A 26,145-nucleotide genomic window follows, 5' to 3' on the forward strand; every position below is an offset into this window, starting at 1 on the left:
AATTTATATTTTTATAAACTTTTAGTAGATGAAGAATTCTTCTGTTCAAGAAAAATGTGCATTTTGGGGAGGTTCAACATTACATGAAAAGATGGTAAATGAGTCATGTGTGCATGTCAAGTTGCATGTATGTTGGAGGGTGAATTCCAGTTGTCCTGGCATTCTTTAAAAGCAGTGGAAATGCAATGAAAAGAAAATTCAGAAAATTTAAAAATGCTGTAATCGTTTAGGGCGAGATTACTTAAAATGTTTTTTAAATAAAGATTTTTTAAAAAATGTCTGCTATTCTTAAACACAAAATATATTTTCTATCCAACTATCACCTATCTATCATCTAATTTTAGTCATCTATCTATCTAAAAATCATCCATCTGTCATCTATCTATGATTTAAGTATCTGTGAAATTTGTGTAAATGTGTCCTCTCTCTCTTCTCTCTCTCTCTCTCTCTCTCTCTCTCTCTCTCTCTCTCTCTCTCTCTCTCTCACCTGGAAGTGGCAAGGTAACAACTAAGACATATTTTTCTCCTATGGTAGTATTTTAAAGGTCTTACCTATATATGAACACTGTAATTGAAATTATGTCTGTCCTGATAAGACATGCCCATGGTGCAGCCGTGGTACATATGCTATGTGGGTAACAGAAACTTTCTGAGTGGATTTAATATCTAACACTGTATTTAAGGCCAAGAACATGTGACTAGATAGACCATAACCCTGGGTAAGATATAAATAATACTGTTCTGCTATGTGTACATGTATTAAACTGATTCTTAATGAATTGTTTCTATATGGGTAAATTAGTATATCTGTCAATGCAGATCACAGAAGCTTCTTTTTCAGTAGATGGAAATTAGTACAGAGAATCACAGCTGATAAAACCTCATAGAATAAAAGACTAGAATCCACAAACTAAATGGAACATTTTTTTCACACAACTCCATACATGACTCAGGACAGAAGAAATAGAAAGCACTGAGCCATAGTGCAACGGAATCTTTTCCCATGACACAACATGGTAATGCCACATATGAACTAATGGTGGCTCTGACAGCATGAAGAGTCCAGCACAAAAGCAAATCAGTTAACATCCTAGCATGGACATGAAAGAGTTGGCCCGCTTAGTGTGCTGGGCTGGATCCTCTACACTTAATCAACAAAACAGACCACAGAAACACAATTTTGTTGAATCAAAGTTCCCTTTTTATCCTTGCATGGAAAGAAACTGTGAGTAATACTCTTGTTAACAATAATTGCACTGGTCCAATTACAATCACATGGTCATTTTCTGCTTAGGACAAAACTAATGTGGCCCATTATTGAGATATGCTACTTGAAATTTTAAAATGGACTACTAACACATGTGTCCTGTGATTATTTCTTTTCTGCATTTAGCCTTCCAAGTCCAAGTCACATTACATTTTGTTCTTTCAGTGTTCCGACTAATCCTGTGCTTAGATTTATGGTAAAGTACTCATCAATCAAATTGGCAATGCTTTTAGTCACATTTAAGGAAGAAAACCTGCTAGAATTTAATCAACAAATACATGTTTTCTTCCCTGTCTATCTAACTCTAAGCCCTGTTGCAGTTTTAATGGCTTGCTTCAGAGAGTTTTAGAAGACTATTCCCATTTGTACAAATGCATTTGAATGTTGCTTCCTAATAATACTTCAAATAAAAAGAAGGATGTGCACACACCATCCAGTGGCTTAGCATGCCAGTAGTGCTGTGGCTGCTACTTAGAACTGTCTTCACATAGCAGACTACTTGACTGCCTCTGCCAATTGGATTTGCTAAACTATTATTTGCCTTTAGCCAAGGGCACAGACTGTAGAAAATCTTTATCTGAAGGGTCTGGCAGAAGCTTAGGTGTTTATCATTAGAGTGAGGATCAAGAGGGCCAGGTGTACTGTTTATTTTAATGAAGCCAAGATTGAGATGGGAGTTCAGAATACAAAATAAATCATTATTTACTAACTTTGTCCCTTCTTTAAAAGGAACACATACATCATTTTTCTTCGCACAAAAAAGAAATCTTGCCAGAAATAACTCATTTTGTGGTATATTTTCCAACAAAATAAATTACTTCTCTGAGAGTGGTGGAGAGTTATATGTGCACACACACACACAGAAGCATGCATATTTGATATCAATCTAAGGTTTTATTTAAGATGAAGTAATTGCACTATTTTCTGATACACACCGTGCCCCAACCCACAAGACTAGTAGAGAGTTGCCTTTCACTTTCATATAAGAAGATTACACATGTCTAGAAGCAATCTGAGAAAATTGTGTGCTCGCATGTACAATCAGCAGACAGTGGTGATCTGCAGAGTGATTCCAAAACTGTTTCTCTTCTTCCCTTTGCACAATATTTGCCGTATGTAAGGCCCTCCAAATACTGGTACACACCAGTGTTGAGGATGCAGCGTAGGTCATAGCCTCCTCAGGGACAGAAAATAATGCTAATTTTGATAAACTCAACTTGTCCAGAATTGAAACAGTGATAGACAAGATATAAATGGAAGAGGAAGCGGCGGCATTTTTCATTTTAAATTTAAATTATTTTTCATTAAAATTATTTTAGTAATATAAATTCTCATCATTTTATTTCTCATCCTCCATCTTCTCCCTTTTTTTCCACCTCCCTATATACCCAACTCCATGTTATTTCCCTGTCTCTATCTCAGACCTAACTTCCCACCCCCTACCCCATCCCCCACCCTCTATTCCTCAGAGAAGGGGACACTCCTTCCCAGCCACCCTAGCTCATCAAGTCACATCAGGACTGAGCACATTCTTTTTCCCTGTTGCCTGGCAAGGCAGCCCCATGAGGGAGAAGTAATCAAAAACCTGGGAAGTGAGTACATACAAGAAACAGAGCCCCCACTCCCCTCAACAGAAGACCCACATGAACCCTTGGCTACCCATTGGCTTCATGTTTGTAGGGAACCTAGGTACCATCCATCCTAGGCCCTTGGTTGGTGCTTCAGTCTTCCAGGGCCCCCTGGGTAATGTTCAATTGGCTCTATTGGTCTTCTTGTGAAGCTCCTGTCCTCACCTCCAGGTTCTTTTCTCCATCCCCCCACTTTTCCACTAGACTCCCTATGCTTCCTCCAGTGCTTGGCTGTGAATCTCAGCATCTGTTTTGAGGCACTGTTGGGTGGAGCCTCTCAGATCTCCAATTACTTTGAGATAGAATCTCACTTAGCATGGGGCTCAACTTTCAAGATATACTGCCATGGATGGATTTCCAGAAATCTTCCTCCCTGCCCCCCCCTTCTCTCTCTCTCTCTCTCTCTCTCTCTCTCTCTCTCTCTCTCTCTCTCTCTCTCTCTCTCTCTCTCTCACACACACACACACACACACACACACACACACACACACACACAGAGATAGAAAGAGAGACTTGGTGTCTATGTATCTATGTCTCCCTAAGTGCATGTGTTTGGAAGCATTTATGAATTTGATTTCATTTGGTATTTGTGTATTTTTGATATTTACATTTATTATGTTTACTTTAGGATATATTTCACAAAATTTCCAAACTTCATCTTCCTTCATGGATAGTATTATTGCCAAGTTTTTACATTTTGGGGGAAGTTTCATTTAAAAGATGTAAGTTAGCACCTAGTCCACTTCAGAGATAATGAAAGCACACATCATGTGACTCTTAGCAACTAATAATTTAGTCCTAGAGTTGTAAAATTATTACACACAGATGGTGGTTGTTTACATTGCAATTGCAATATTGTCTGTAGTCACACTTTCAGTAAGGTCTTGTCCCCATTGGTTACATCACTGTAGCAAATGGTGAAGTTTCCTGTAGGCAATTTTCTGAGATATTAAATAGTTCTTCCTAACAAATATAGTATTAATAACATAAATTTCATCTATCAAGAACTGAATAGTATTAATTCCAGAAACTACTATACACAGGTCTTGTTTTTGTTGTTTTGTTTTATCTTGTTTTTTGATTGTTTGTTTTTTGGCTTTTTGAGACAGGGTTTTATAGCCTTGGCTGTGCCAGACTTGATTTGTAGGCCAGGCTGTTCTTGAACTCAGAGATCTGCCTGCTTCTGCCTCCCTGAGTGGTGTAGTTAAAGGTATTGTCACCATGCTAGGCCGTACACAAATATTTAATCTGGATTATATCCTCTTAGACTTGATTTTGTATTTGAATTAAATAATAAAGTACTAATCTAAGTACTGCTGACATTATGTATTCATTGAAGCAAAAAATAACCATTATGTTATACCTTTTCTTAGCAACTTGAAAATGTGCTGGAAATTCATTTCTGTTTGTTTTAATCTTATCATGGGATAGTTTGTGATTATTTTCCATATTAATTGTGTGAAATTTACTCTAAGTACTTGGTACAATTAGGATACTTCTTTGAGGTAGATTTTTTTTAACTTAAAAAGTTAAGTGAGGGTGGGACAAGTTGGTGGTGAGCAGTGAGGACCTTGTCTAGAAGCCAGAGTAATTAAGTCTAAAAAATGGATTGATTTCCTAACCAGGATCGTCAAGCTGTCCCCTCATTGCAGTGGGATGGTTCAGAAGGAACAAAACTTTAGAAATCCTGTGTTCCTCTGAATATGGGAAAGAACACAGACCCCCTGGGGAACAGAACATCTGCAGCTTGCAGCTGCGAACAGCAGTACCACAGACTCAGCATAGCAAAACAGGGGCTGTGTTGGGCTGCAAACAGCAGAGAGGCATAGCACCAGGAGTGATTACCAGTGGCAGCTCAGCACAGCAAAACACGTGAGCAAATTGGAAAGGCACTTTCCAAAACACAGACTTGGGGATTCCTCAGTCTAAATTAGTAAGGAGTATACAAGAAGCCCCTACTCCCACCTCCCAACCTGGAGGAGAAAAATTAGCCAAAAGAACCCTACAAAATCCTGGATCCTAGGTGGCATAGCTTGGACAAATAGAGGTAGAGGAAGACAGAGTCTACCAAGCCAGTAAAGGAAGCAGGTGCATCCCAAAAGTACTCGTGCCTGTGACTATCAGCTGAGAAAGCCCAGGCCCTCTCAGCAGCTGCCTAAAGGAAAGAATAAGAGGTCAAATAACAAAAGTTAAGGACAACATGGTTCCACTAGAAAGCCTAGAAACCATCAGATATTCTAATACAATGGAATCATAGGAAAATGACCTCAAAACTATGCTTATACAGATATTTGAAAATTATGAATAGGAAATTAATAGTTCCTTCCAAGAATTCCAGGAAAACAAAACCAAGCGAATAGAGTACATCCAGGAAAAGCAAGAAAATGGAAACAAGCAGGAAACAAATAAAATAGTTCCAGACATGAAAACTGAATTAGACAAAATTAAAAAAATCACAAATTGAGAAAAGCTGTGAAATGGAACTATTAAAGAAGGAAGCAGGCACCCAATGGACAAGTATAAGCAACAGCCCCATAGATGGAGGAGAGAATCTCAGGGGCTGAAGATACAATAGAAGTAGTTGATACATCTCTTAAAGAAAATATTAAAACAGACAAATTGGTGACACAAGGAATCCGTGAAATCAGGGACACCATGAGGAGGTGCAACCTCATGATCATTGGAGTACATGAAAAGGAGGATACAAAGTCCCAAGGACCAGAAAATGTCTTCAAGAAAGTCATAGAAGAAAAGTTCCCCAACCTAAAGGAAAAGATACCCTTGAACATATAGGAGGCCTACAGAACACCAAATAGTATAGTCCAGAAAAAAATTCCTCCTGCCACTTAATAATAAGTGCAGAACAAAGAAATGATATTAAAGGCAGCAAGGGAAAAAGGCCAAGTAACATATAAAGGCAGACCCATCAGAATTACACCTGACTTTCCAACAGAGACCATGAAAGAAAGAAGAGGCAGGGTTTAGGTAATCTAGACACTAAGAGACCACAAATGCCAACCCAGATTACTATATCCTGCAAAAATTTCAATCACCTTAGACAGAGAAAACAAGACATTTCATGACAAAACCAAATTTGAACATAACATATCTAAACACAAACCCAGCTCTACAGAAAATAGTAGAAGGAAAACTTTGTTGCAATGAGGTCAACGACATCCAAGAAAATGCAGTATACAGATAATTGCACATCACCAAAAACAAAACAGACACTGACAATTACCACTAACTCCACAATAAAAGGATTCAATAACTGTTGGTCACTAATATTTCTCAACATTAATGGCCTCAACTCCCCAGTAAAAACACACAGGCCAATAAAATGGATGCAAAAACAAGATCCATCATTCTTCTGCATTCAACAAACACCTCTCAGCAACAAATACAGACATTACCTGAGAATAAAGGGCTGGAAAAAGATTTTCCAAGCACATGGACCCAGGAAGCAGGTGGGAGTAGCCATTCTAATATCTGACAAAGTAGACTTTCAATTAAAATTGATCAAGAAAGAAGAAGAAGGACACTTTGTTCTAATCAAAGGAAAAATCCAACAAGAGGACATTAATATCCTGAATATCTATGCCCCAAATATCAGGGCACCTACATTCATAAAAGAAATAATTTTAAAATTTAAATCACTCATCGAACACAACACAATAATAGTGGGAGACCTCAACACCCCACTCACACCAATGGACAGATCCTCAGGGCAAAAATTACATAGAGAAAATAATGAAGCTAACAGAGGTCATGAGTCAAATGGGCCAAACAGATAGCCACAGGACATTTTACCCAAACAGAAAAGAATATACCTTCCTCTCTGCACTACAGGGAATCGTCCCCAATATAAATAATATAATTGGTCACAAAACAAGCCTCTATAGATACAAATAACCCTCCTACATCTTATCAAACTACCATGGCCTAAAGCTGAGCATCAATAACAATAGAGTTAACAAAAAACCTACAGACACATGGAAACTGAACAACGTTCTACTCAATGATGACTGACTCAGCGATAAAATAAAGAAATTAAAACTTCCTAGAATTCTATGAAACTGAAGAAACAACATACCCAAACTTATGGGACACAATGAAATCATAAATGAAAAGGGAGACATAACAATGGATACCATGTTAAAGTGCAAAACCTCTTAAATGTATGGCAGATATTATAGGATTATCAGAGAAAATTCAGATCAATGTTTGCCTGATCCTTGTGTGAATAACAAAACACAATTTATGTGTCTAACTATGTTGAAAATTATAGAAAACAGTGTATATTTAAAAGTCTTTTCTGGCTATGATTGGTATTTCTATCTGTAGTTGTATTTCTTCTTTTAACTGCTGTGAATGAAATGTTGTATACAAGTTATAAAAAGCTCAATTCAAATACAAAATAAAGTCAAAGAGAACATAACACAGCTTAAACTTTTGTACATAGTATTTTAAAAATAGAATACTGTTCAGTCCTTGATAAACATTATGTTATCAGTATTAAATATTTGAGCAAAACCTATTTAATAGCATGGAAGATATTAAACATAAAAGTTATGCAATCATCCCATTCGTATAAAATATCTGGAAAGAAATAAATGTATTCCAAAGTACATTTTGTTAACATATTTATTTCTTTTGTGTTGTTTTAATTATTTCTTTTTTGTATTATTACACATGCATAAAACAAACTACATACAGCAGGAAGAACCACGTGACTTGTTAACATTTGCTATGTGACAGCAACTATGTACTTGGACCATACTAGTTAAAGCATTTTATGGACAATCATGACTATAAAGATGTAAACACTCAAAAAAGAAATCTTGACTACATATTTTAAGGGAAAATTATATCAATGATAACACCAATGTCAGGGAAAGAAAATCATATATCTAGGAATAAATCAGTTGACAAGCTAATAATGTTTCTATCTTCTAACTCTCAATATTTTTTAAAGATGCACAAATATGTTTTTATTGTGACATCATATGCTTATAATCAGTAGTGCACAAAATGCTATACAAAAACAATAAACTTTTAAGCTAGAGTTATGTTTTGTTAGATAGTGTGTTATCACAATTCTGGTTAGGGTGGGGCAGAGAAAATGCCTTCATTATCTGGGTTGCTTTGCTAATTCTTTCTTAAAAGCAAAGGCTGTTCCACTACAGATGCAAGAAAAAAGTTTCATTGCACATTCTGTCTGTCTTATTGTAGCAGACAAGATTGAATAGAAAAATACAGAGAAAAAAAAGCATAAACTGAGCAATTCATTCCTGGTTTATTACAGTATACAGCCAGCACCAAACATATTTATTTTATTTTTCTTAAAGTTAAATATTTATCAGAGACAATCTTTGAAACAAATAGTAATGAAGAAGCTTTTAAATCATAGCCACAATTTAATCTGAGTAACATTATATATATTTTCAATTAACTTATGGCATAGCACCACTGTTCCAGCTTTATCTACCTTTTTTTTTTTTTTTTTTTTTTTTTTTTTGCAGTATCTGTTAAAGGGCTGAATCAGTAAACATTAAGAATATGATACATTCATTTTTTCAGTTGTAATGCATACAGAAAATTCAATTATTCCTAATGGTATATTTTGACCTATAGAAAATTCACAGTGGCAAATTTATACTGAATGTTGTTGCTAGTGTTGCAAGATATAAAAAGACAAAACTTATCCACATGACATTGTGGAGAATTTCTTTTACTAAGTCTGAAATAATGAAAACACAGCAAAGAACATAATGATCTTCTAACCTCAATTTTCTTTCTTAGAAACTCACAGAGTTGAGATAACACATGCCATCTTCACAAAGGAACAAACATTGTTTTATTTCTTTATCCTTTCAAATGTTTGTTTAGATTAAAATATGATCCAGAAACTCAAGGAGACCTAGATAATTGCAAATAGCAAATCAAAACAGCAACTCGTAACATATTTTATGCTCATTTATTATTGAATTTATGTGTGAACTGATAGTATCTTAATGTGAGATTGAAATGAAGGAAAATTTACTAAGAGTCAATTTTCTAGTAATGGAGTTAATAAACAATAATAATTATTCTAGGATATTGATATATTTATTTCTCCACTTGATACTAGATACTGTTTTTTGTAGAACTATGCAGTTAAATATCTTTGTCTCTAATTCTAATAATTGGAAACAAAATCTGAGGACACTGCCAAATTTAGTCAAGAGAAGGGGCTACTAAATTTTTTCCACATTCTTTGTGGAAAACCTGAATTTCCTAATTCCTGTCAATCATCATATTCTTAGTTTAAGGGCCTATCATTTGCATCTGTGTCACTTCACTAAATTAGATGATGCATTATTTTTAATTCTAGACCACATTGCTAAACAAATATTGGGATAGATATTTGCTCCTCTAAAGTTACCTCCGATCAATTTACTGAACTAAATTAAGTACTTCTCATCCTATATGTTTATTGGCAGCATTTTTAAAAATGTTTTTAAAATTATTTTTGTGCAATGTGAGAATTTTATAAATATATTTTAATCAAATTAATTACAATTCCTCCTCTTAACTCTTCAAAGAGCTAACCCATCTATCCCTCTAACTCTAATCTTAGTCTTTTAGTTAATAGCTCATTAGCTCAAATTTGTGCTGTTCATATAGTCTTCAGTGTGTGGCCACGGGATGGATGATATACCAGGAGCCACAACCTTTAAGAAAACTGACCCTCCATCTATCATAAAACATCATCTAACCATACTTCATCAGTTAAGGATAGGGGTTCATGAACCTCTTCTTATTCCATCTAGAATGTTGATTGGCTTGGTCTTAGGCGAGTTTACACAGGCAACCCAGCTAATGTGAGTTCCTGAGTGTGAGAATTCTGTCATGCACAGAAGGTTTTGGCTTGTACCAAGTTTCCCCTGACTTTTGACCCTTCCTATCCTTTCTATACCTTTTCCATTATGGTCCCTGAGGGTGGAAGTAGAGATGGCTAGAGAGGTCTATTTGTGGCTGAGCTCTCCGATCTCTTATTTTCTGTACTTGTGCCATTTGTGAGTTCTATGTTAACCACCATCCACTACACTCTTTTATTATTTTGCCTTTTCAGAGAGCAGCATGAATGAACAGATTTAGAGCTATGAGTTTAGAGGAAAATAAGATACATGTATTATTTAGCAACACAAGAGAAGTTGGTTTAAACCTGGGGCTTTTGAGCTTCCGAAACATGACATCTGGAGCAGTGTTGCCTCCTGTGGAATGGACCTTCAATCTAAAAACAGAACGTTTGTTTATCACTTCAATATTCATGCCATTATTGCATTATCTGTGTGTCTTGCCACATAAGTCACTGTTACAATTCCATGGGTCAATAGGTAGAAAAAATTGTTGATTGCCTTTCTCCTACAGCTACCTACATAACACTCTGCATTACTACAAAAGCTAGACAACAGGGGTGAAACTTCCTACTCAGTCCTCACTTGTAAATAAGCACAATAATTTACCAATAACTTGATTCCCGACATATCTGCAAGTCAGCACAGGGGAAGCTAATTTAGGAGAATTTTTCACTTGAGGACAATACAGATTATTTGAAAAATCAGAACCGTGGGTGATATAAACAAGATACTAACAAAAAGCAAGTAAAGGTAAAAATAAATATAAAGGTGACTAAAAGCACAAAATTATACAGAATCAACCAAACACTAGCATAGACCCACAGATGTTTCCTTTCAGCTATTTACTGACAAATTTCCAATGAAATTGCTTGTATCTTTGCCACTTATTCCCTGAGTGTCCTCGTTTCAAATTGTTTCATCGGCCTGCTACAAGTAGAGTCTACTTGACACCACTGAACTGTGTGAAGGTCACCCTCTTTGAAGTGCCATATACTTCGTGTCTTGAGCACTGTTTTATTTCTCACTACTGACTATTACACTCAGATCTGTTTCCAACTATCCTAAGGAATATCGGGATAAATAATTTTCTTTGTTTTGCTGACACAGTAAGTTTAATTAAAGCTGTTTGCATGTGGCTGAATTGGTGTTGTTTAGTGGAGCTTAGAGAACATATGAGTAGTTACAGGACTGTGGAAATTGCCATAACCTCCTCCAAACCCAATAAGAACCCAGCGACCCCCTGGGTTCAGTGAAGCCCCTCATGTACATGAGCCCCTCCTGGTTCTCCTGATGAATGAGTAAGAGCAGCAGCTTGTGCAGGTCATTGATAGTAACCCCAGCTGCTCTTGCGTTTGAGTGTAATGCCCTGTCATGTACAGAAAATATTCTTTCACAGAATTCTTCTGCAATCTCTGGCTTTTATTGTCTTTCAGCTCCTTCAGCGATGTTTCTTGAGCTTTTGGCAGGGGCTGTGTTTTCATGGCAGCTATCCCTACACTTTGACTCTTAATGAGGCACTGATCTCTAGTTTATTCGGAGATGTTTTAAAGCCATCAGGGCAGCAAAGTTTTTACTTTACATTCAGTATTTTGAAAATGCATATTTTACTTTGGGGGACAATAAATAGTCTAATTAACCCCATTCTTATGAAGCGTGTTATTCCTTTCAAAGGAAAGCTAACATTTCTACATATCTAACATACCAGCAAATTCCAATATGGTATTGCTTCCAAAAGTCTACAGTATTCATTTTTATTTAATGAAATTGTTAATATTTTGAGGTCATACATAAAAATGAGAATGTATAATATTCCTAAAACCTCATCTTAGCTCCACAGTAGAACTAAAATAACTAGGAGGTTGATTAATATAAATTTCATAGTCTTAATTCCAAGAGGAAAATGGTCTTATATGAAAAAAGGAAATTATCACATGTAAAAGTATTTCATTATAATAGCTTTAATGAATATCGGTCATTGTCTATCCTGACTGAAGCTCATGTTTTTAAATTTTAGGGTGAACTAGAATTTGAACATTATTCATAGTAAATATGCATAGCTATGAAACAAAAACTGATTTTTCAATTCAAACTTCACCATCTGAGGATAGTAGTATAATATTGTGAGAATATACTTGTGTATGTGGAAATGGCCACAGCATTTCTTGGAACTTATACTTTGTTCTCTGTATCCTGGGAGAACCCAAATATAAGAGAACTCACAACATACACAAGGATTTCAGTGAGCTAAGCCATTGGATGTATTAGATAGTATTAGAGAAAATTGAGTAGAGACAGTTCTAGAGTGAAAAATCCACTTTGGATTCTCTATTACTGGACAAATAGTAATTAAGGACATTCATTTCAGAGACTTCTCTATAGACATATTTGTTTCCCAAGATCAAAACAGCTATAGAAAAGCAACTTGACTTTTGTTGGTTAACTTATGTGTAATCAATAAGATTGACCCAATGACACTCCACTCATTCATTCCTGTGGGAGAAAACAGTAAATTGACCTTCCTATAATCCAGTTTTTGTGTCATACAGTCATGAACTATGTTCATATGCCTTGAGTAAATGCACGAAGGAATGGCAACAAAGTCAATAAGTTTCAGTGACCTATTAAGCCTGATCCATTTAGATTCCGTATAGCATCCAATACTGAGTCTTCTACATCAGTCACCGACAGAGTTACAAACTCTAGTAATTAAGCAATTATTCAGTGTTACCTTTTGTAATTATAAAATTCAATCAGCACTTAAAGATGTTTTATCTTTTTCCTTTATTAACCCATAACACTCATTTCAATGCCAATATCTTTTTATGAAGATTTCTAAATATTTTTCTAGAAGCATAATATATTTTTTTAAAAGTTCTAGTAATTTGTGAGAAAACTCTAAACAACTATAAAATATAGTGTTGATTCAATATTTAGAAAGAGACAGCAGTATAAACCTTGAAAGTGTTTTTCTCTTTTCTTTTTTCTCTTTTAAATGTATATTTTATTTATTATTGTCTATTCACATTACATCCCGATTTCTATCCCATCCCTTTTATCTCCCCATTCCCTCCTAACCCCGCCCCTTTGCCTGTTCCCCTCCCCAAGACCTCTGGCAACAGCATATTAGACTTCATCAGGATGGCCTATATCCCCTCTCTCTATGTGCCCACTAGGCCCTCTTGCCAAGGCGCAGTGACCAAATCGTGGTCACTGGAGTGCATGTCAGAGGTTCAGGAACAACTCTCCTTGCCCACATGGAGTATGACCAGTCAATAAACTACATCTGAACTGGGGATTTTGGTTCTATGCATGCATTATCCTTGACTGGCGCAGGCCTACCTATGCCCAGATATGTAGCCCTTGATGGTCTCCTTATGGAGCTCCTGTTCCCTCCTGAATCTTTCATCCTCCCCCCCCCCACCTCCCATTCTTGCCTACAACTCTCAGTGCTCTGCCCAGAATCCAGCTTCTGAGTCCCAGTATCTGTCCTGATCCTCCACTGGGTGTAGTCTTTTAGAGGACATCTATGTTGGGCCACTTATCCACTTATAAGTGAGCATATACCATGCGTGTCGTTCTGGGTCTCGGTTACCTCATTCAGAATGATCTTTTCTAGTTCCATCCATTTGCCTGCAATTTTCAAGATTCCCTTATTTTTAATTGCTGAATTGTATTCCATTGTGTAAATTCACCACAGTTTCTTTATCCATTCTTTGGTTGAAGGACATCTAGGTTGTTTCCATGTTCTGGCTATTACAAATAAAGCTGCTATGAACATAGTTGAGCAAATGTCCTTGTTGTATGGTTGAACATCTTTCGGGTATACACCCAGGAGAAGTACAGCTTGGTCTTGAGGTAGCACTATTTCCAAGTTTCTGGGAAAGCACCAGATTGATTTCCAAAGTGGTTGAACAAGTTTTTACTCCCACCAACAACGAGGAGTGTTTCCCTTTCTCCTATTCCATGCCAGTAAAAAAGTGCACAATGATTGTTTTGGGTAGAAATTCAGAGAGGTTCAACTTACAAATTCAAGTAGAAGAACAACTTTGGACTATGCATTGTAGATCCTTGGATTTTATTCTAGAATGAAAAATTGTATGTGATACTAAAGGGTTATCGAAGATACATTGATTAGGCCCAGCAGCACTGCTATTTACCCCTATTGTGTCTAAGATCTGGTTCACAGTACTAGGTATAGTGAAATTTTTTGGTTTCTTTAAAAACCTAGTTATCTTATATGACTTTTTTGTTTGTTTGTTTTAATCCCAGGTGTGTGATAAGAGGATGCTTTACAGCAGGTGATTTTCATTTGCCTCATTCACTAGCAAAGGTGTGATCTTTGGCGCTGCCAATAGTTTAATTCTGGGGACTCTGGAGGGGATATAAATGGGGACCCCCAGAGGGCCTGTGGTGATTGTTGGTACTCCCACTGCTGCAGCCAGCTCTGCTGCTGGTTTTGCTGCTGCATTAGCTATTTTTGTTTGGTGGATTGCTGGACTGCTGGATACTCTGCCTATGAAGATTGGACATGTGCCAAGAAACCCAACACACCTAATCAGCAAGATGCTGCCTATAGAGGTCTACGGCCCCTTCCTCCTCTAGCTTTTCTCTCTTACCTATTGTAGGAGAGTTGGAAGGGATTAGATTAGAATAAGGATTGGAAGGAAGGTTGAGATATAAGAACCCAAAAATGTAGCTTATAAATGCCAAAATCTCAGTATGTGTTCCCATTTTCTGGATATGTCTTAAATACTCAAGGCCACACAGAAGGCCCTGGTTAAACTAACACTACTTTTACTTTCCTTAAGGCTCCTGGTGTTATTTGTATTCTGAATTCTGCTTCGTGTCTACTGCCATCCGAAACCTTGCTGTCAGATGTATTTCAGAATCAACATACTGCCTGATTGAGACACTGTGTAATGTTCAGGTGACTACCATCATCAATGTGTCAATATGTGCATACAATTTAAAGCATGATTATTGGAAAATGTCCAGTATGTCACCTACACATGGGGGGATAACCATTTTGTGACATTACACATAATATTTAGGCCAGGCCTGCTGATATCTCAGTGCCTCTAAATCAATCAAATCAAACAGATTTTTCTTTCAGAATCAGCAATAATAAATTCTGTATTTTTAGGAATATAGGTCAAGATCATTATAGCAAAAAGAAATTAGAAAACTGATTTATTCATCTTCAGAAGATTAACTGGGTACTCTAAAAGTAAAAAAAAACATGAAAAACTGTTAGGATTTAATATGATCAGGTGCAATGACAGTACTGATAAACTTCAGCCTCATACCTTACTGTGTGAAACAACTTAGTAATAAAAAATTTTTAAGTTTTTGGATTAGGAGACATCTTATTGATATGGAATAAAGATGCTTTAAAGACAGGTTGAGGACCTGAAAAGCAAACTCAAGTCACTGAAGAACTAATATAAGAAAAGATCTGACCATAATTTACAGATTGACATTGTAGATATAAAATTTTGCATTTCCTACTGATAAAAGCTAATATTTTCTATATTGCCCACATATTTACCTCTTCATTTTTATGTTATAAAGGCTTCTGAACATAAAGACAAGAAAATAAAAAATTTTAATATTTTTAAGTACTCTGATATCTTCCCAGGTCATATATATCCTTTGATGTTAAATATTCTTTAATTTTGAACATGATCAATTGTTTATATTTTTGAAATTTTGTGATACTAAATTTTGCAATTTTGTTAATAATATTGTTAAACTCATTGATATATATGGCAAAGGGAGGCAAGAAACATCTGAATAGAGTTCAGTTTGATAAGAAAACACCAGCACTATGCTAGCCATCTTCTATTGCATTTACAAAAGAAAATGTTTTTTTTTCTCTACTAATTTAATAGACTGCACCATCTTGAGCATAATACAATTATAGACTCTCTTACCTTCATATACTCATGTGAATATTTATTGTGTTTTTATTTTCTTGTATGTTTAACAAGGAAAAGAAAAGGTGATAGAAAGTAGTGATCCATGGGCTATTTCCTCTAGCAAAATCTTATATTACAATCTTCAAGTAATTCAGTATTCTAGAAGAATAGACACCTACCATGGTGAGTTAAAAAAGATGGAAGAGGAAGAGGAGGAGGAGGAGGTGGGAGAAGAAGAAGAAGAAGAAGAAGAAGAAGAAGAAGAAGAAGAAGAAGAAGAAGAAGAAGAAGAAGCAACCTTGTGGACATCACCTTGATGTGATTTCAATGTCCCCTGGAGGGTGAGACCTGGTGGCACTCAGAGGAAGGACAGCAGGTTGCCAAGAAGAGACTTGATACCCTATGAGCATATACAGGGAGAGGTAATCCCCCTTAGGAACAGTCATAGGGGAGGGGAATAATAGGACCATGGGGGGGGGGAAGAATGGGAGGATACAAGGGATGGGATAAACATTGAGATGTAACAAGAATAAATTAATAAAAAAATAAAAAATTAAAAAAAATTAATGATGGACAACAGAAAAAAAAGGGATTTTTAAATTTTACATTAGTATGTGGACAAAAAGAAGGCATAGTCAAAACACTGCCTGCTTTTTTATCACTTCCTCCTGGCAGGATTGTCTTACCAGGCCTCAGGAGCATAGGACATGCACAGTCCTGATACGGCTTGATGAGCTGGAGTGGATGGGTAGACAGGTTCCCCTTTTCTAAAGAATATGGGAAGGAGAATGGGGAAATGGGGAGGGAGGGAGTAACTGGGAGGAGAGGGGGGAGAAGACTACAACCAGGATGTCAAGTGAAAAAAATAAATTAATTTTTAAAAATTTGTATGTGTTCTAATATTTTCTGTATTCTTTCCTTCATTGACAACAATTTTATCTTTTTGTCCCACACTTGTTGTCTTTAAAGTGCATAAATACTGGCTTATCTGCATGACAAGATCAAATATCACAGAGAAAGTAGAAAAACAGTATATTCTATAGATGGAAATGTGAGGCAGCTTGTTGGCAGATGCCACATTTGACAACTTGGCCCCTTTAAGGATTGTCTACCCATTAATCTTTGAAATCAAATATTTGTTTCACAATGACTTTCCATTGGAGGAATTATCTCACTTGATTTTAATAGATGACAAGAAAAAATGTGTAGTTATGCATTGGAAGTTTTGAAATATTAGATGTTAATGATTAATTAATACAAGTAACTAATCATTGTACTGATAATTAGTACTGTATCATCTAAATGTACAAAATAACTGTTAAAGACGTATATCCTTATCAGACAATACCTTCGCATGTTATTTATACAGTATCAAAATAAAAAGTCAAGAACACGAAGGCTTTTTGTGATTCAAAAATGATTATTCAGAGTTTAGCCCTGCAGTGACTTGCAGACACTGGAGTACATCTTAGTGGTTGTTAGTTGGAGTATAGGAACTGAAAAATATCTTGTTAATGATTCTGTTATATAACTCATACCATGAGCTTATTTGTCATTCAGCTTCCCTTATAATGCTGACTATATGAGATAATTAAAACAATGCAATACGAAGTGTATATATTTTTTTTAGAAATTTGGATCATAGACTTAAATGTATAATTATCAAAACTTCAAACCTTATAATGATGTCAGAATAATTTCAAGATCATAAATCCTTTGTAAATAAATTTGGTTGTATTATTGGAATGAGTATACTTATTTCAGTATAAAAGCAGAAAGTTACAGCACAATTATAGCTTTCATGTACTTTCAGATGGATGTCTGTCATTAAACTTGCTGTGTGTAACTATGGGTTTTAAAAATAATTCATACCATACCATATCATTAAGAAAAGCATGTAGGGGTTATGTCATCATTACGTAAGTATCTGGTCAGAAACGAGCCTTGCCTTTGTTTAGAGCCCATATTATTCTATCATCTACTAGAAGTTAGTTTTTCTGTGTATTTTATATATTTACTTATACATATACAATTTAGTAGAGCAATACATTTTATGTGAAAAAGTCAAATTCACTTTTGTTGAATTTCAATTTCATCATGATTCAATAGAAACATATATTGTACTAATGCAGGGAAATATTGTATTTGGAACCAAATCTAAGCCTTCTCACTTGCTACAAATATTCATACCAAGTAAAGCTAAAATAACTGCTGCCATGCAACGTTGTTCTGAAAAATCAGATGGATCATAACATAATGCATAACAGTAGGTGGGTGAATTCAGCCTGTTGGCTGTGGGGGAGGACTGTCTCCTGATTCATGGTTGTGGTACTTACAAGCAGTCAGGGTATCCCACAGGTTTCAGAAACATCATTGCGATAAATGCCTCCAATTTACAATACTATCTCCATTCTCTCCTACCTGAGGCTATAGAATATCTATGGTCATCGACTTATACCACTTCTTTCCTTTTAAACCATTAACTATTATAATTCATCTGGCCTGAGTAATATAAATTTCTTTTTAAAGATATATATATATATATATATATATATATATATATATATATATATATTAGGTAACGTGTTTATTGAGAACCCATATTTTCAACGAAATTAATTGACTACAAAATGACACTTTAAATAAATCAATCAATAAATAAATAAATTTGATTTTTCTAGTTTATAACATGGGCCTTTTTTTGTATGACTCCTATTTTCTTTTCATAAAATGATTTTATGAGGATTTTATGTACAGTTCTCAAATGATTTACTAAGTAGTTCGGACTGTGACTTTAGAATACACACATATATGTTGCTACATAATAAAAGCTTTTTAAAGTATGATATTTGAGCTAATAATCTTTTATAAAAATGTTTTATAAAAAATAAGGTGCTCTTGTGGAGTTTCTTACCACATAAACAGGAAACATTTTTTAAAGTATATGTCTTACGTATACAAGACATTTTACTGTTATGATGTCACTGCTTGACTGTTACCAGTTTAACATGTATCCACTTACTCTGTGAAAACTTGTTTTTTCCCATGCATTGATCTATTAAATATTAATCTAATTCAATAAGTTTCATTGATTGCATACATTAATATATTTCATACAGTAAGACAAGTGAATTTTTATTTTAACTTTAAATATTTATGATTGAAGAAAATATATTAGAATATGACTTCTCAGTAAATACCATGAAAAATATTATGTAAATGGTCAATTGATAGGGACTCAATTTTTAATTTCTTTTATGATGTCTCCCACACATAAAACAATGCTTTGAAAAGTATCATAACTGTTGATTGATGTGATGGTTTTTGATAGAGCCAACTAGCTAGTTGTAGGAAGAGGTCCTATGCATGAAACAGAAATTGAATAGTGGAAAAATAGTGGAGACTTTTAAGCTAGAGTTTAGTGTTTTGTTTCATGATTGTAAAAACATGATTCAATGACAAATACTCTCAAAGGACTATTGAAAACATAGGACATCTGAAGTCACCCAGAATATATAACTAAAGTTTCATTTGGAATAAAATTTGTAATAAGGACAACTTACATACCTTGTAGCTTCTGTTCTTTCATCAAAATGTGTTTTTAGTACTCTAGAGATTTTTAATCTCTTTTACAAGATTCCATAGAGGCTTCCTAGTGCTGATGGCTAGAAATATAATTGGCAAAATGTCTGCAATGCATGCTGCCATCTGGTAGTAGTCCCTTGATTATCACACAAAATCCCCATTCAGACAAAATACCGAGGTTGTCCTTGTTCTGCAGTTTTGAAAATGTCTAGCAACCTGCTGAGCTGACTGCACACATGGGGATAATGGGAGTTCTCAACTTGTATACTAGTTGTGGCAGCAATACCTGTACACAGGGGAGAAAAGCCTGCACTCTAAAGGAAAGCAGAGTCTTTCACACTAATAATGCTCTTTCATAACTAGCAACTCCCTTTAAGTGGTATTGCATACATCTTGGAAAGGGTGAGGCTGGAGGATAAAACCAAACATTTCCTATATGCCCTTTCATATTTGTCACTGTAGAATATTTGGTTGGAATTGGAGGGATAACAGCACTAAAGCATTTACCTCACAAGCATGAGGGCTTTTACTCCGATGCCCAGAACCCACATAAAATGACAGGCCAAGTGGTATGTTTTGGCAAGCCCAGTGCTGGAGAGGCAGAGGCAGAGGAATCCCTTGGTCTCTGTGGCCAGCAGTCCTAGACTTACTGATGAGTGCCAAGTCAATGTAGGATGCGGTGTCAAAGAGGTTAGGAGAAGGACTAGAGAAATAGCTCAGTGTTCTACGTGCTCTTCCAGAGGACCTAGCTTCATTCCCAGCACCCAGATTGCAATTCACAACTGTCTGCAATATCAGTTCCATGGAAACTGGCAACCTTACCCAGACACACCTAGGCAAAACAGCGATGCATATTAAATAAAATATACTGGAATGAAAGAATGCATTTTTAAAAAAGAGGTTAGCAAGGTTCCAGAAGATGACACCTACAGTTGTTTCCAGGACCACAAACACATATGCAATTACCTACATATGTGTCTGAATTTACATATACGCTCACACATGCACATATACCTACATTCAAAAAAGTACAAATTTGGAATTTTTGAGGCTTTTTTCTTTGCAATCAACCTCTTGGCAATAAGAAAGTCACAATTTTGCTTCAGTTCTTAAATTATTAATGATATTATACTTGAATAGACATATAGATAACATATAGTTGTATCTATATATGATTAAATACACTTGTACGTTTAAAGCAGAAATATATTTCAAGTTCTAATCAATACAGAGCACTGTAAGTAGAAAAGTGTACCTTGTTTAATAATTTTGTTTGTTTATATCTATTATAATTGAGTAATTTTAAGAAAAATTTAAACACTGTATTTAACGGCAACTATAAAATAAAATTAATTTATAATAAATGAATGTGCCTTAAATATAATAGTTACACATGTATGAGTTCAACATATTCAATGTTGCAGTTTCCTATATGCATATAGAAACCATATAAGTAGGCAACATAAATAATATATAGCATATTATATTAGACATGCATTGAGTGCTCTTAAGAATCAAGTAAACTTATTTCAGTTCCAAAACGTTCCTGGAAGATAGTTTAGAATTTATTAAAGTAAGTTATGTGACATCAGGATGATCAACAGTGTATTGCCTTTGGCTAAATCCACACTATTCCTGAGCACACTAGTCCATAGAGTAAATGGATCATGTGGCTGTTTATTGTTTTCACATTGTACCATTCTCCTTACAGTGAAATCCAGGGTTGTGCAACAGAATTCTGTTCTCTGTCTCACACTTATTATAGATAAGACAGTTTACACACTTGGCTCAATCTCTTCTCTCGCAAGACAGCAAAACCATCAGGTACATAATTTTACATGCCTAAAAATAAACTCCTTTATTTTATGCATGACTAGTAGTTTGTTAGTAGTAACATTCAAAAATACTAGACAGAGGTTGGGTTAAGCAGAAATTGCTTTTGTTCAAATTTCTGGACCCACATTATCTCACATCAATGCTTTAGTATACAGAATTCCTAAGGATTAGTATTTTGTTTGCTAGCCAATACGGTTTTTCTGTGTCCTCTCTAGTTGCTTTTTTTTTTTCTGTATATTAATATGCATAGTGGCTCCTTCTTCTTACATCAGCTATACGAAATTAAATTAAGACCCATTTCCATGGGCACTTAATTAGCTCTGTAAAGGCCCTATTGTGTATGTGTAGATGCATTGAGAGCAAGACAACAAAATAAATACAAGAAGGAAGAACACAAAATTTGTCTTTAGTAGTCAATAGAGAACCATCAATATATTTAGAGTAAAGCACATTTAAAATATCTTAAGGAAAATTGCTTCTCAAAAAATCATGCTTATTCATCTTTGTATCTCTTGAGAAGGATTACAGAGTTCGAAATTTTCAAGATTTTTTCTAAACATAGTTAATAAGCAATATAATCTTATATGTAGTATAGAAGTGCCATAGATTATAAAAATAAATATTTGATTATAAGGAAATATACATAATATTATAGCATAAAATAAACATGTGTATGTATTTCTAAAATAAAGTAGAAACACAAGGATATGAGTTTAAATGGTGCAGATTTTATATGACAATATGCAAGTTTTATACAACTGTTCTTCTCTGTCATGTCTACCTTTAACTCAGATATGATGATCAAGTTTTATGTATGCATAAAAAATGTTTGAACATAGGAAGGCAGGAAATGTTTTCTCAGATGGAAGAGTTTGTGAAGGGTGCCATGTTCTCAGGAAGTACAGTTTTTGGTACTTTACTTTTCAGCAACCCATTATTTTCTGGAAGCAGAGCCAATATATGAATTTTATCTACTCTGATGTGTTTGGATCTTACCTGCAATGATAAACTGATGAAATTTTGACTGTGGTGGTTGTATATAAATCTCCTTGTTCTTTATTATCTTTTCAGTAACTTTCTATTTCATTGAAAATTTTTGTATACATTTTAGATGTAATTTCATGGTTTTATCATATGTACAGAAGACTGTGACCAAGCCAGACACTAAACTTACATTTCAATTTAAAGCATTACCTCTTATTTATGATGAGAATAGATATAGCCCTTTCCATTTATAATGTGTATATATATTGCATTAATTATGATCATTCTATGGTATTATAGAACAACAGTGTTCATCTGCCATTTAAAGGAGTTTTAAAAAATGTTTATCTTCATCATAAATGAAATAAAAATGTGTGGTCATATATGTTAATATAGAAGAAGTGGTGAAACATGCTTTGAATGTGGCAGTAATGATATAAAGAATAATGATACAGTCCTTTATCATTCAGTTCCATCAATATTTTATTCTCTGCATCCATCTAAAGGATCAGATAGATCAAAGAAAGCAGTAATTTGAAATGAAAACTTCTGAGCAAGCTGTGAAATGTTTGGCCCCCAAATTATATACCTATATATACTCACAAAAAATTCTCTGGAGTTTTTTTCAGTGAGAAGAATTCCTATACATCCACACAAAGTAAATATCTTACTCTAGAATGGTATTGATTAGAAAATGGGTTCCAATACAATGCAACTTATATCCACTTTTGGTATAGGCATACTTAGTCCTTCCTCCATAACAATAATACATGTAATAAAAATTTCCCATGATGACATTTATTTAATATATATAAAGTATTCTCATCAGAGAAATGCAAATCAAAATGACACTGAGATTCCATCTTACACCCATCAGAATGGCTAAGATCAAAAACTCAAATGGCACCACATGTTGGCAAGGATGTGGAGAGAGAGGAACACTCCTTCATTGCTGGTGGGAATGCAAACTAGGACACCCACTTTGGAAAACTATCTGGCGCTTTCTCAGAAAAATGGCAATAGGGCTTCCTCAAGACCTAGCTATCCCACTCCTTGGAATATACCCAGAAAATGCCCTACCACACAACAGGGACATATGCTCAATCATGTTCATAGCTGCTTTATACATAATAGCCAGAACATGGAAACAGCCTAAGTGTCCCTCAGTAGAAGAATGGACTAAGAAACTGTGGTACATTTACACTATGGAATACTACTCAGCTATTAAAAACAAGGAATTCCCAACATTTGTGGACAAATGGATTGATCTAGAAATTATCATAATGGGTGAGTTCACCCAGAAGCAAAAAGATACAAATGGTATATACTCACTTATATCAAAACACTAGTCCAAGGGATACGTACCATGAAAAACTTTACTTACCAAGAAAGTGGGTCAGAAGAGAGGACATCCTATTGATTCTTTAGGTGAGAGTAGCATGGAAGAATGGGGAAATAGTAGGACCCACAGGGTCCTGGAAACCTACAAGAAGAACTTTATGACAGGCAGATCTGGGTCCTGGGGTCCTCCTCAAACTAAGGCACCAGACAAGGAGAATATAGGCAGTAAGCTTCGAACCCCTACCAAGACCTAGCCGACGAACATGATATTCTCCACCGTTGAGTGGAGAGTGAGATCTGACTCTCACAGGAACTCTGGTGCCCCTTTTCTGAACATGTCCCCTGGATGGGGAGGCCTGGCGGCACTCAGAGGAAGGATAGCAAGTTACCAAGAAGAGACTTGATATTCTAAGAGCATATATAGGGAGAGGAGGTCTCCCTCAATCATAGACATAGGGGAGAAGGGAGGAAGCAGGGGAGAAGGGAGGAAGCAGGAGAGAGGGAAGAATGGGAGGAAACAGGAGAAGGGCTAACAATCGAGATGTAATATGAATAAATTAATAAAAAGAAAGAAAGAAAGAAAGAAAGAAAGAAAGAAAGAAAGTATTGTCAAATATTGTAATATATTTCTTCTTTTCTTTGTTTCATTGAAATGTTTTTAGCTCCCTTCCTCACTTTTTAGTAGTCTATAAGATTAGGAATTGTGATATTGCTTTTCTTGGATCGTCCTTTTTTTTTTGAAGGCTTTTATCTTTTCTCTAAAGCACTCTGTGGAGACTGTAGCATGATTTTGTTTTAATCATGTACTTACTGTGAGACAATAATGATAATATACTGATGTGCAGTAAAGTGTTTTGCATACGTAACTGATCGTTACTACATAGTCACAAGGCTGAGAGAGTTATGTTGTAAAATGTTGTATTCATGTTAAGAAAAATTTGACATAGATTTTCCAACTCCATTTCAATTCTTTTCCCCCCCAAAATCCTAAAGCTTACTAATTCTTTTTATCATTAAATAGGTGGGCTAAAATATAATTCCTCCAATATTATGCTATCTGCTACTTCCAAATACAAAATTAATGTAAATTTTATAATTTAAATAAGAATCAGAAGGGTAGTCTGTGATAAATGCTCAGACTATGCCCTTCCTCATGCAAATTTGCGGATGTAATTTATCTGCTAAATAACAAGATTGATGATGCTTTCTTACTGTTGTCCTTTCTGTGTTAATAAATCAGGACACAGCAAGCACCTCCAAATGTTCAATCCTGACCCTACAATTAGCTTTCCACTGACTCTCTTTCCTGATTATCAGCATAAACCCTTACTTTGAGCTATCCCATAATTAGCCAGACAATAAGGTTTCATGTGCTAAAATATCCTGGCTGGATGAACATTTGCTAACCGCTCATCTGTCACATCCCCTGGACGGATCACATGCCCTTGTTTAGTTAAGAGGATTGTCAGCCCTACTTCCCATTAAGCTGACATTAATGTGGCCTCCAAAATTTGAGTGTAGCAATTAAAAGTTTTGAGCCGTACTTAAACGGCACTGAGCTAAATCCTACAAGCAAGAATTTGTACTGATCTTCCTTAAAATAAAATTTCAAAGGAAGAAAAGCACAATGGTAATAGTAACATGAAGAAAAAACTTATATTTATAACTATTTTATTGTAGAAAATAGCTGAAAATAAAATTTCTGGTTATGTCAAATATTTTAACATCATCTTGTTTTGTCCTCATATATCTTTCAAAATGTACCATATTTATTTAATAATTATGTCTATCCACCTTCTTAATTTTACTCTCCCCTTGTGAATGTAAGAATGATTCTATTTATTATCTTAGTAACATAGACTATGAAACTTGTACATTATCGATCTAGCTAAGCATCAGTTGTACTATGTTTCTTTCATGATTTTTTCTGATTTTCAAATTTGGGATAGCTTATTATGTGCATATTATTTACAAATTTAGAAAGTATTTACATTTGCATGTGCATTATTTAATATAGATAAAATAATTTATATTTATATATGTTTCTATAAAACAAAAGACAAATATCTGCTCTATTAGCACTCATTGGTTATGGATATTGTCAGCATAATTTTTCCCTAAAATTAATATGTACACTTTACTTTTCTTTCATGAATTCTTCTCATATAATATCCACATTGATCAAATACTACAGACTTTTCTCATGAGTGTGACCAAATGCTTGACAAGCAACTTAAGGGATAAAATTGTTTATTCTGCAAACAGTCTTGAGGTTAGAGAGTACAGCAATGTAGCAAAGGCAGAGCAGTAGGAATGTCCTGTAGCCATGGCAGTGGGAACAGAATGGATTAGGAAGCAGACAGGGAAACATCAGTATTTTGTATGCTCTTACTCTTTTGTCTCCTTTTTCGTATGGGACCCTAGCCCCCTGGATGGTGCATCTCAGATGCACCTGGTTTTTCTTTCAGTAAACCCTCCAAGTAAACCATTTATGTGTATATCCAAAGGAGTCAGGCAAATTGATTTTTTTTTTCTTTTTCGAGGCAGGGTTTCTCTGTATAGCTTTGGCTGTCCTGGGCTCACTTTGTAGACCAGATTGGCCTTGAAATCATAGAGATTCACCTGCCTCTACTTATTTGACTTCTTGGATTAAAGGAGTGCACCACCACCACTGACTAGCAAAT

The 26,145-nt window shown here is 35.1% G+C and overlaps 1 pseudogene; it reads left to right on the forward strand.

Moving 5' to 3' along the window:
* The first annotated feature begins 2,300 nt into the window (after positions 1-2,300).
* LOC127205750 (pre-mRNA-splicing regulator WTAP-like) overlaps positions 2,301-26,145 on the forward strand; it is a 74,678-nt pseudogene continuing 50,833 nt past the window's right edge.

The sequence above is a fragment of the Acomys russatus genome, chromosome 22, assembly GCF_903995435.1.
Source record: "Acomys russatus chromosome 22, mAcoRus1.1, whole genome shotgun sequence".
NCBI lineage: Eukaryota > Metazoa > Chordata > Mammalia > Rodentia > Muridae > Acomys > Acomys russatus.